Source organism: Mycteria americana, chromosome 9, assembly GCF_035582795.1.
Source record: "Mycteria americana isolate JAX WOST 10 ecotype Jacksonville Zoo and Gardens chromosome 9, USCA_MyAme_1.0, whole genome shotgun sequence".
In the NCBI taxonomy this organism is placed as follows: Eukaryota; Metazoa; Chordata; class Aves; order Ciconiiformes; family Ciconiidae; genus Mycteria; species Mycteria americana.
In genome coordinates this window covers 23,558,292-23,569,164 of record NC_134373.1, presented here as the reverse complement: position 1 = coordinate 23,569,164, position 10,873 = coordinate 23,558,292, and positions in this window count along the sequence as shown.

Below are 10,873 nucleotides of genomic sequence, written 5' to 3'. Positions count from 1 at the left end.
AAGTAGGAGACCTGGAGGCAAGAGGGTAAGTTGCAAGTGACTGATAACATGCTAGCCAGCAGCCAGCCTGAAGGCATTCAGTGTTCAGAGAATGAAAGGTAAGGGCACAGAGACATGTTTGGTGGGCATATATTTATGTATAAAGGGTGTTTTTGTGAAGTGTGCTAAATTTCTTTGCTACATGCATAGTTTTGATTTATGCTGAGTGTAATGGCATTGTAGTTACCAGTTGGTTAGCTTAATTGCTTCAGTTCTCTTTCTGAACTGTAGCGGAAGCTCGTGATACTGCAAGTGCTGGTATTCTGCTGGATGTTTGTGATTCACTGATGACATGAAGCCATGTGCAATCCTAGAGCTTTTACTATAGTATTTCTCCAGTGCCTTAACAGATCCTATAAGCAAATAAAACAAGTTGCTTTGATAACTACTTACGTGCTTTTGTTTTCAAACGATTAAAATTGGTGTTACTGTATTAATTTCTGTTACTAGCGCTTGCTGTTTCAGTCCTCCTTTTCTGTGCTTTAATCCTTGAATGTCTTCAGAATGAATACTAATCTATGGCATGGTTCACTTGCTTTTTAGGGAATATCTCTCCTGTGCTTTCTGAGGTGGATGGTGAACTGAATGTATACTTGTAGTAGCTTAAAAAATGCTGCCTTTAATATGATAAGTTATGGGCTTATCTGGAAAACTAAGGTCAATTTACTCAGTATTTTTCTTCTGTCTAAGCACACAATATACTTTGAGTATAAACAGGCCCTTTTTCCTCATATTTTTATACATATATTGCTTGTATCCCCAATACACTATTCTTTCCTGAAGTTCTTTGCTAGTGTTTTTAATTCCTCTTTGCAGAACTGAGTGGTTCTTACTCAGTTATATGCTCATACAGGTAATTTCTGAGCTATGTTGTGATGAACTCACCCAGCAAGGGTTAAGGAGCAAGGCTTTTTGCCGGCCTTGGAATTACGCGTTACCGCAATCCTCCATGCTTCCGCGGCAAATTCCCGTTGAAAGACTCTGTATTACGGTATAATGTTGAAAGTCAGTTGTTCGTAAACGCCGTGCTTTGTCCTGCAGGCACTAGGGGGCAATATTTGGCTTCTTTTAGTTGTGTGCTGCGAAACGCTAACGAACCCCTATAGGCCATCGGCACGTGTAGCTTCACGTAGGTGGTGTATGGTGAGCCCTGAAATCCGCGTCAGGATTCTCACTTGCTTCAGTTACTGCTTACACAGGCCCTAATGGAAACGTTTTCTACAAACACAATGACAATTGAAACAAATGGTGAAAACAGCGCCTGAACTCAGAATCCATTGTGGGCATTCTGACACACTCAAAAAGATTTGTCAGGGATGGAAACTAAAATCAAGTGATCCTGTTTCAATTCTTTTTCTCAAAAGAGAGTGTCATATTATAAAAACATGACAAAAATTAAGTACAGTAAGTGATAATTGTGTCAGAGTTTAGTCAAACTCCTTCTGTCTTTGTTGGCTTGTTCATAACAATCTTAGTAACTTGGCATTCCTTACAACTATTTGTCCATTTATGAGTCTTACTAATTTTCAAACTCATGTTTCTCTTTGTTTCAATGCAGAGGGTGAGGAGATAAGATGTTGCAAATCTGATGGAGAAAGTTGGTGTTTGAATCAAGCTACCTAAGTAGTTAAGATGCTTACAGTGTAAAATGTTACAGGCAATAAACAGATTATTGTTTATTTATCATGTACCAAGTGACTGAACATTTTTGCTATGCATTTGAAAACTGTGAACTCCCCATAAGTTTTTGCTTGTTTTTTTATTTTAAAATCTGATTTATGGATAGAATATTAATGATGAAAACTTGGACAAAGTGAATGCTCTATGGTATTATATGAATATACCATAAGAGCTAACCAATTACATACACCTGCAGGATGTAATGGATTATTTTGTTATGCTTCTTGTGTATTTTTGTTACTTGTATATCTGATAGAACTGTTTGTACATATAAAGTCCTGTAGTAGGTTCTGCAGTAATGCAGGTTTGGAGGGGGTTAGTGAGTGAAAGACTGATGTGTTTCGAGAAGGAGTAGAAGAACAGGTAGTTTTTGTTTTGCCAAAAGGGCTAGCAAGGGAAAGAAGGAAAGAGGGAGAAAACTAGAAATGGGCTGTGGGAAGTGATGATTTTAAAATGGTAGGACAAAAATAAGTAGGAGGCAATTGGGCTTGTCAAATGCTGTTTTGCTAATGACTTCCCTGCCATTTAGTTTGTCTTTTGATTGTGTTTGCAGCCTCTCAGATTTTTCTTTCAGAAGTATTTTCTGATTTGCCACTCATAGTGTTTTATCTTAGTTAAGTGATTGAGTGCTTCCCAATCACCATTCAATTTGTAATCATATCTGATTGCTCATTTTAACCCTAAATGAATACATTTCATTGTGAAAGGCAGCCAAGAAGTTTTTTGGCAACAGTTCTTGATTTTATTTTAGAGTGAGGTTGAAGAGCTACATGCAAATATGGTTTCCTTCTTTTTCATTATTATAAATAAAGAGAAGTGAAGAAGGAGGAAGGGTCTCAAGAGGAAAGGAAAAAAAAAAAGTCTAGCTGATTTCCAGTGTGTTGTCAGTATGTCCATTTAAAGTTCAGTGAAACAGTAAATCTCTTTTAAAGTATCTACTTGATATGATCCAAGAGATTTGGTTAACGTATAGAGAGCACTGTATACCCCTACTGCTATGTAGGGGTTCCATATAATCAAAAACAGAGATTTTCCATTAGCAGTAGGCTGCGGATGTGCCTTACAAATATCTTTTCTGTGTCAAAGCATAAATGACAGATGGTATCAGTGACACCTTAGTTCTGTCTCCTGCTTCAAAATAGACTTGCTGTCAGTTAATTCAGACTAGGAGTGAATTAAATTTGGTTATCTATATTTTTTCGGTCAGTTAATATTTTTAGCATTTCCAACTTGTTAGTTTGTTAACATTTGGCAGAATGAATCCTGACCCATGACTGGGGCTCCTACCCACTGAGGTAGTATGATGAATAAGATCAAATAAAAAAGTTGCATTCAGCATTCTGTTTAATTAGCATCATGGAACAGCAGTAAGAATATACAGCAATATTTTCCAAAACACTGAAAGAATTAGGAATGAGAAAGATTGTATTTCCAGAAAGGTATTCTTGATTTCAGCATAATCTTCTCTTCTGATGTTGAACATGCAGTACACTTTCTCTGTGCATGAGTTCCCTATTGCTAAAATGAGGATAATGATATTTTCCATTTTACAGAACTACTGTGAAGAAAATTCCATTAATGTTTTCCTCAGATATTAATGTGATAGATACTATAGAAGATGCTGCAAGAAAACAACAACCACAAAAACCTGTTAGCTTTATTTGAATTTGGAAAAAAAAAAGTGTATTTTCAGTAAGAAGTTAAAGAATAAATTCCCTTATGGCAGTGAGCTGAATTTATTTCACTTTTGATCCATTTGGAGAGTGACTTATGTAGGAAGAAATCTGAGAGAAGTTAGAAGTTGCTAATGTGGAGCCTGCATGAAGTTGCTAAAAAGGAAAGCTATGTAGGAAGAGCCTATAATTTTCATTCCTATCTTTGGACTTGGATTAATGCCCAGAATAGTGACAAATACAACGTCACTGGGGAAAGACTAAGAATCATCTCCACTGGCAATAACAACTAAAGGAATGGATAACTGCATACAATTATAACAATAAAGTATTTGCTAATAAAACCAATCTCTTTCTATTTTCAGTACAGATAACTGACGAGAGACTTTTTTAACACTCAAAGTAGCATTTTCAATGGGGGGGAGAAAAGGAAATGTTGATAACTGTGTGAATATAAGCATGATTATATATACACATACCTATTTTCAACAGACAAATTCAGCTGAAGGTATTTCAAAATATCATCTCCCTCTCAAGGCTGAAAACATACTTTCTCTAGGCGAGTCATTGAAGAGGCACCTTCTTGAAGAGTTTGGTATACAAGGTGCATAATTTACCTGAGAACACCTCTTTGATAGAAGTAGGGGTGGCATGTAATATGATAGCTGTATTTATTTAATTTGTCCCCTCTGTCATTTAATGTTCTTTGTTTAAAAAAAAAAGTACATACAGACACACTCTGGTTTACGTGTTAAGTACTTCCCCACACATTTTAGTCCCATATTGCTATTATTACTATCCTTTCAGAAGCCTGAATTTACCCTCTGCTCCTCAGGAAATACTGCCTCACCTGCTCTCCCATTTCTCCTTCCTTCAGAAGACCTACGGAAAACCTCTTTGTGCTGTCTGAGTTGATAATATCCTTGGAGCAAATGGGTAATAGGCTTTTCTGGCTGTCTTTGGAGCCTGAGGGAATAACAGTGGTCCCTGTAGTTCTCACCTCCCTTATTCAAAATTCAAATAATTCTTTCCGTCTGGTTTGGGGGTAAAGTATTTGTGACTGTAAGATGCAGTGGCTCTGACTGTCTTTTGGAAGGGTTTAGGAAAGTGAGGCTCTGGCAAAAGAGTAACAAAAAGAGGGCCAAATGGAGCAAAAGGGTAGTATTTTGTAATGAATAACTGCATAAATGATTTTTAAAGATTTTTTTGTTGTTGTTTAACATGGTTGTATATATGGAAAAGGAAAGCAGGTCATACCGGCTAGGTCTGTGTATGGAACAAGATGTTGCTATAGTACTGCATGAACAAAAGTTCCCCTTGTGTACTGAGATATTAGTTGTATCAAGTTTGGGTTTTTTGGCTTCCTTGTAGTGCTTTTGAAGCATGGTTGGTCTAAAAGTAATGTAGAATTGTAAGAAGTCTGCTGCTAATATTGGCCAAAAAACATCCAGAAACAAGATGTGGGATTTGAACAGTAGACATCTTTTCCTTATCAAATGAAGAATTTACTTAGAGATGTCAGCTTCTAAGTATTCCTGCTGCTGTAGTATTCTCTGACCTTATGACTTTCCTCATTTCCGAACGTTGTTACTGCCTTTGGAAAGGGTTAAATTGTAGATGATAGAGGGTCTATTCAGGTTGGGTCTGTGTTGAAAGACCAGCTGACTTCACTGAATCCAGTTCATGCTTAGTATAGCAAAGGTACTCTTCCAACACCCCTTCCTTTATTATATGAAAGTAAGCTAATGCAAACATGTATCTAAAGTTAGAGACATTATTTTTTTAAAGTCCTTGTATATCTTGCACTTTTTTCCTGGCGAATATAAAATTTGACTGTGACTATTGAAACAATTTCATTTTCTAGAAGGAATTTCACAGTCTTACCTCTTCTATTTGGGGCACTCCCTACTGTGCACGTGGAGTAAAATTGAGTAAAATATAGTAAGGAATTTGAGTAAAATATGGTAAATATGAAGTTTTAAAATAAAAAGCAGCATTTATGTTTACGGGAATAATTTTCACTATGTGATTAAATATTTTAGGCAATTTAACATACCTGCCATGCTTTTACATATAAAGAGGCAATATTATTTAAGGCAAAACCAGAGACATATGTATATTTTTATACTAGAACCAAGGCTTAATAGGTACCTGGCTTAGTACTAGCTGGCAGAGAGATCTACTATTGGGCTGAAAGACTGCAGTAACTCAAAGTAGTGACATTGCTAGGGAGGTAAAGACATGTTTTAAATATTAACTGGTATGAAATATCTTGTTGAATCCCGTTGTTGAAACACATTCTTCAACAACAACAGGAGTCTGTTTGCAAGCAGAAATAGGAACATGTGATGATACAGCTCAGCAAAATACAGTTCTCCATATTATGTGCGGTTGCTAAGGATATAAACCTATCAGCGATATCTCATTTTAGGAGTTCAGAGAATGAATAATAGCTCTATGACTAACTATTAATGATACGGAGTGAAAAAGAAGCGCTGTTGGGTAACAGAAGGTAGAATCATTTTACTATATGCAGCGATGAACATTACCTTGCACAAACAGTATGGCCTTGAAGTAGGGTGGGTGGAGGTGTAGCTGGGTGGGAGGCAGAAAAGAGGATTGAGAGAATGTGATTTATGGGTGAGAAATACAATCCTGTAAATAAATTTTAACATTAGAAATTTAACACTAGAGATGCTGCAGACTGGGCTTTGAGTTTTCAGACGCTCCCTGCTTTCAATTTTGGATTAATGACACTGTTATTTCCACAGCAACCATTAGTGACATTGCAGAAAGGACTGCAGCTAGAGTTTCCATTGTCAGATATAGTTATGGATTACTGCTATTGTAGTTCTAACTATTTAAGATGATCCTCCATCGATTCCTTTCCTCTTTTACTCACTACATGTTTTTACTAACATAACATGGAAATAAGCATGTACTTTGTATAACTGAAAACTAGCTGAACGGCCTTGCCCAGGCTTTCCAAATGTTGATTTCCTGGCTTAACAGTAGACATATGGTATTATTTAATTGCTTTTAAAGATTATTTTAAGGTTATTGGTGCTACCTTAAAAATAAGCACAACTGATTATAAGATTGGAAACAGCTGCATGACCCAGGTAATGGCCAGCAGGTTAGTGGTACAGTTCACCAGATTTGGTTCAGAAGTGCACTAATGTGGTCACAGTCATTATAGGCAGGATAAGCACAGATTTGCTTAAAGCCAAGAAACACATATTGCTATGAAGGAGTTGAGTATCTTGATTCCTGTTACAGCCAAGAGCTGGAATTGCATAACAAGTTACAGCAGGTTATTCCACTTAAAATCAAAATACTTTTAAAATTATTATTCTATGAATAATTATTATCGAACCATAATATGATATTAAAAGCTTGTCTGACTGCTTTCTCTTCTGTCAGTTTTATTTGTAACATAAATATTTAGTAGTCCTGATCTACAGTGCCAGTTCAGAAAAGAACGCTTGCAGGTGTGTTAAATCCGTTTTTCTTGCTGAATCCTCCAGCAACAGCAAATTAAGGCCAAGAAGTTCTCTCCCATGCATGCAACTGCTATGTCACTCCTTTCCCATTGTGCATCTCTGAACTGAAGAAACCGCATATTATTGAAACTAGTCATCTTGAGCTATTGCATTACCACACTATCTCACAAGAGTGCAGCGTAGGGGCAGGCTGAAAGGATGTTGCAGCCAAGAATTGAAATGTAACTGATATAGTAAGTCTCATCTTAGGTGGAAGAGTCTCAACAATTTCTTTACAAATAGTGGAAACAGACTTACAACTATCTCAGTATGTATTATACATGACGTATTATATGTTCTTTTTTATGTTATTTTTTTATCTGTCTCTAATTTGTATTTTGTGTATGTATTTTTATACAGTTTTTTTTAAGTTACTTCATTCCTTTTTTATTCTCAAATTATAAGATATTTCAGCCACAATTTCCATAGATATTTTGCAGCTATCTGGGTGTTTTAATACATTCCACTGCATTACATTTTTTTAAATTGATGTTTAATAATAAAAGCAAATATTTATTTTACTGAAGATTAATATAATCTACAAAGCAAATATCTAACATGATAACACTTTAAAAACACTTTTTTGTGGGCTTTGTTTTGAATAGCTGTTTCTGGGAATTTTATTTCCTTCAAAATAACGGCAGCTTTTGTAGGTACAGCATTTTAAGGTGTTAAGTCATTTAATGAAGTACTGCAACACATCTAGTACATACATAGATATAAATACTTTGAGTGGGCAGAGAATAACACCCAGCTAGATACATGTGCAAAATGCATGCTACAGTATTGATCACATCACTTAACATCTATAAATAACAAGGAATCAATTTATACAATATGAATCTAGTTATTGGGCAACCTTGGGTCCAGAAGTATAGCTCACACACTACTTTTACTCTGCTGATTGCATACATTGGACTCAACTAAATGAAATTCTCTATGCCTTGAGCTAGATGAAGTATCTTTTGAGTAGTACATCCTTGATAGCAGAACTCTGCTTAGTATTGTAGAAGCTGACCTAGCATGATCCAGTTTGAGTTTGGTCCTTCCTGAGCTGCCTGACAGCATTTAAGGTATGGAGGATTTAAAAAAAAATATATATTTTCACAAGGATATTTCTTGGCTTGTTACTTAATTTCTCCCTCACATCCCCAACCTGAAGGACCAGTGAGTGGTGTTGGTGATTGTGGTGGTAGTTTTAATTGTTTTTTGGTTTTGGTTTTGTTTTTCATTGAGCTTACCTTTAGATCTATTTGGTCTAAAGGGCACTCGATGGAGTTAAAACTCTAGCGATGTAGACCTTGATGGTGTTGGAGCACCTGAACTTACCTGCAGAAAATCCTGATAACAGAAATGTGATATCAATAACTTCAAGTATTCCTCTGGATAATAGTCTTAAATACATCAGTGACTGTGCATGAACTAAATTAAGTAAAATGTGGGATTATGAATAGTAAGACTCTTTGGTCTCATGGCAAGGTTTTCATAGCCTATAGAGTCGGAAATCAAGCATGTTCCCCACATGCTTTACTAGCAGTTCTAAGTGGAGAAAGTGGTTCATGACTGAATTTAACAGCAGCTTTACTTTCAGAAGAGAAAGGTCTTACAATTTTGGCTTCCTGTTGTGATACTAACATCAAAAAGAAAATCCAGCGTAACCTCCTTATATAATACAAGGCCAATAATGGTAAAGACAATTATAATGTTTTAGCTTTTATATGCTACCCAACATTTGAGATGTTTGTTTTCAAACACTTTTATTCTGCTTCCAGATCTGTATGTGTTTATGGAGACCTAGTTCTGTCAAAAGGGAAATGGTGATAAAATATGCATAGTATTGTTAATAGTACAAAGATAACACAGTATAAAAACATCTTTAGAAATTAGTGCCACAGATTGAGGACACAGGGACTTAAACCTGTCTTTAGTCTCTATTTTAAATCCATGTGCTCTTAGGCTTTGTAGTACTCAGATTTCCTCTCCATTTTGCTGCAGAAAGTTCTTTTGGCTGCAGATGGTCAAATAGAAAAACTCTACTCACAAGTTACTTAATTTAGCATGTGTATTAATATTTATGGAATTTGTTGAACCAAGAAAAAATATAAATAATGAATTTGAAGCAAACAAACCACAGTTCTTATGTTAATTGCTGAAGAATAATGTTGTAGCACAAAGTTCAGTTGGAGGCAAATCACTAATTGGTGTGTATCCCAGGGATTAATACTGGGGCAGTACTGTTCAACCTCTTTGTTAATAACTGTGATGGAACAGAGTGCATCCTCAGCAAATTTGCAGACAATACAGAAATGGTGAGGAGTTACTACACAATACTATACACCAAGTGTTTGTGCTGCCACTCAGATGGACCCGGACAGGCTAGAAAATTGGGCAGAGAGGAATCTCATGTTGTTCAACAAAGGGCAGTGCCAAGTCCTGCCAGTACATGCTGGGGGGCAAGTGGCTGGAAAGCTGCTCAGCAGAGTGGGATTTTGGGGTCCTGGTGGGCAATAAGTTGAACACGAAAGAAGGCCACACAACATCCTGGGCTGCATTAGGAAAAGCACTGCCAGCAGGTTGAGGCAGGTGATCCTGTTCCTCTGTATTCAGCATTGGTGAGGTCATATCTGGAGCACCATGTCCACTTCTGGGCTCCCCAGTATGGGAAATACGTGGACTTCCTGGAGTGAGTCCATAGAAGGACCACAAAGATCATCAAGGGATTGGAGAATCTGTCATATGAAGACAGGCTGAGAGAACTGTGACTTTCAATCTGGAGAAGAGAAGGCTCAGCAGGGATCTTATGTGTGTAAGTACCTGCTGGGAGACAATGAAGAAGAGGGAGCAAGACTTTTGTCAGTAATCCCTGCTGATAGGACAAGTGGCAATGGGCACAAATTAAAACACTTGAAATTCCCTCGGAACAAGAGAAAAACCTTTTTTACTGTGAGGATGATCAAACACTGGAACAGGTTGCCCGGAGAGGTAGTGGAGTCTCCATCTATGGAGATATTCAAAAGCCATCTGGACATGGTCCTCCACAACCTGGTCGGGGTGATCCTGCTTGCGCAAGGGCGTTGGACTAGGTGACCTCAAGAGGTCCCTTTGAACCTAAACAATTCGGTGATTTCTCTTACCTTCAGATAATATGGTGGAAAAAATTTATCACAATGGCTGTATATGTACATAAATCTCAGGCGGTTGTGCTTAATGAGATTGAAAGGTGGAAAGAAGCTGCGGTGGAATCTATCGTTGGAGCAGCAATGCACCCTGTGCTCATGTGCTTCCCCATGAACTTACTGAATTGTGCTTAGACCAATGGATTTTCTGGTATCTTTCCCACCATGACTTTACTGCTCTGTACAGATCCATGAAAGAAATTTTCCAGTTTCAGCTTTCATAGGTTCAGTCTGTCTGTTGATGGGAAATATTCATCTGGCACTGGGATGTAACAGTAAAAAGAAAGAATGGCCTAACAAAATGTTTGCACAACACGATTTTCACTTAATATAAGCAGCTTTGATGGAAACATTTACAGACAATCTGAGATATTTAATGCATTGGGAAATTCAAAACTGAGAACTATACTAGTCATAACAGCTAGGTGGCCAAGAAAACGTGTTTCTTTGCTTTCAAGCCTATAGATCTCAGGTTGTCTCTTTTTCAGATTATAAAGGCCCATTCTTACAGAGATAGGTAAAAACCGATAGTAAACATAATTTTGTTAAATGATTTTATTCATCAGCACCAACTTAGTGAGGTAAGATTTTATGGTGTATGAAATTTTTTATCTAAAACCTGATTTTTACCATTATATTTATTAAAAATGCTTTTATTCTTTTTTGCTAGGCTTTTTTGCCTAGTTTTAAGCATGTATAAAGTGTCAGTTTTCTGCCATAGTAGAAATTTTCTGCACTTGTAATCTACTGCCAGTGGTGCAGC